The sequence below is a fragment of the Pinus tabuliformis genome, chromosome X (assembly GCF_031772625.1).
Source record: "Pinus tabuliformis cultivar Carrire ecotype Pingquan chromosome X, CPIR1, whole genome shotgun sequence".
Taxonomy (NCBI): Eukaryota; Viridiplantae; Streptophyta; class Pinopsida; order Pinales; family Pinaceae; genus Pinus; species Pinus tabuliformis.
This window is the reverse complement of record NC_142308.1, coordinates 13,454,512-13,457,214: the sequence shown is the minus strand read 5'-3', so window position 1 is coordinate 13,457,214 and position 2,703 is coordinate 13,454,512.

Sequence of the window (2,703 nt, the reverse complement as noted above, 5' to 3'; positions counted from 1 at the left end):
AAACTCTCCAATAAAGTGAGAGTCTCAATCAGACACAATGGATGTGGGCAGCCCAAAGTGGACCCATACAAATTGGAAGAAGAGATGAGCAGTCTGCTCTATAGTGACCTGCTTTTTACAAGGCATTAAGACACACATTTTTCTAAATTGATCCACAACGACATACAAATAGTCATGACCTCTCCTAGACAAAGGCAAACTTCCTTCAAAATCCATTGAAACACTTTCCCATGGATGACTCGGAACAGGGAGTGGTGTGTAGAGCCCCAATTTTCTATTAGTGGGCTTGCTAATTGAACACAACACACATCCCTTTACATATTGAGTCACAACATTTTTCATGTGAGGCAAATAACACAACCTCTGTAAATGACACAAAGTTTTTCCTACACCAAAATGACCTGACACAATAGAGGTATATGCCTCTTTGATTACATGTATTCTCTCATTGGTGGGGATACAAATCTTGCCAAGCTGGCACAACAATTTTCCTTGAAAATCCATGAGTCAGCTTTGCATAAATCTCCTTAAAATCATCTTCATCAATATATTGTTCAACATAACTTTCAAAAGACAAAGAAGCATTTTGAAAAATTGTAGGTGCAGAAATAGGAGGGCTAGAGAGGATATCTGCCACTTTGTTGTTGGTGCCCTTCTTGTATTTTATTACCAAGCGAAATTGTTGGAGGAATACCATCCATTTGAAATGATGTGCTTGTTGAAACTTGGTTTACGACTGAAGGTACTGCAAGGGTTGGTTATCTGTGTGAACTATGGTATCCTTGCTAATAAAATAGTGCTTCAACTTATTCATGCTTTGAACCAAGGCATACAACTCGTCATATGTGGGGTAGTTCACAACATATTGGGAGAATGTCTCTAAATGGTAATATATAGGTTTCCTCTGCTACATCAACACTACTCCTAGGCATCTGTCTTGATCTCAAAAGGCTGTTGGAGGTCAGGTAAGGCCCACTGAAAGGTTTGCTTCACAATTGTCAATGCATGTAAGGGGGATGCAATGATGGAGAAGTTGGAAATGAACCTTCTCCAGTATTGCATTGCACCCAAAAAGCTATGAACCTATGTAACATTGGTGGGTTTAGGCCACTTTACAATCACATCAATTTTAGAAGGATCTATTTTTAATTTTCCACCTACAATAATGTGACCCAAGTAAACCAAAGAGATCTTACCAAATTCACACTTAGATATTTTTACATACAATTTTTCTTTTTGCAAAACATCAAGCACCTTTTTAACATGACTCACATGATCTTCCCATGTCCTACTGAAAACAAGAATGTCATCAAGATACACAAGTACAAAATCATCAAGAAAAGGTCTGAAAATATCATTCATCACCCTCATGAATGTGGTCGGAGCATTGCATAGTCTGAATGGCATCACTAGTCATTCAAACAACCCTTGTTTTGTCTTGAATGTAGTCTTCCATACATCATGTTCTGCAATCCTGACCTGATGATAGCCACTATGCAAGTCCAATTTTTTGAAATAGACAACATTTTTCAATTGATCTAACAAATAATCAATGCGAGGGAGAGGCTATCGATTCTTCACTATTATTTTTTTGAGTGCTTTATAGTCCACGCACATCCTCTATGTGCCATCCTTCTTTGGCACCGAAGCAATAGGTGAACCGCATGTAGACGAACTTGGCCTTATAACCCCTTGGTTCAACATTTCCTGCACCTGCTTCTTTATCTCCTCCATCTCAATGGCTTACAACCTGTACATACCAATGTTGGGTAAAGGAGCATCCTGCTGTAATTGAATCACATGTTGGATCTCACGCTTTGGAGGCAACCACTTGGTTCCTGAAAAAGGCCATTATAATTAGAAAATTTCATACAAATCCTTTTTATGAGTGGGATCACAACCTTGGAAAGCTTCAAATTTCTCTGCATCTTTTTCTATCACAACCATCAACATGCACCCTTTGTTGGAATTGATCAATTTATTCATCTGACCTGCACTTACAAGGTTGGCACTGATTTTAGCATGATGAGCTCTAACAATGTATTCCTCCTCATATTTTGTGACATGATACTTGTTTTCATGGCGAAATAAAATTGGTTTCCTATCATACAAATATGGACTCCCTAATACAATACCACAGATATCCAAGGGTACAACATCAAGATCAACCTCATCTACTAGTTTGGATGCAATCACAAATTTAGCTCTACAATGCTTGGTTACATGTAGTTTGGCTTTATCACACACCCAACCAAGAGGGTAGGGTTTTAGATGAGGCTTGGTCTCTAATCCTAACTTCTTAACCAAGGATTCTAAAATCAAATTTGCTTGTGAGCCCAGATCAAACAAGGTTTCCACTCTAGTATGTTTTCTTGTGACTCTAATGTGGAACAATTTGGTCCTCTTTCGTTCATTAACAAGAGAATCGTTTCAAGAACTTGTACTTGCATGAAATTCAGAATTTTCATTAGCATGAAGAGAAAGAGTACCTTGTATGCCCACTGTTGTGATCTGTGTATCCTCACCAAAATCAGATCCAAGGTCCTGTTGTACGGTTGCCACCGCCTTTTTCTTGTTCTTCCCACCAAATATCTTTGGTTTCAACTTCGGATGCAACTTCCAACAATGTTCATCATCATGGCCTTCCTTCTTGCAATATGTGCAAGATGGCTTTGCTCCTTCCTCCTTATTGGTTTTAGCTAC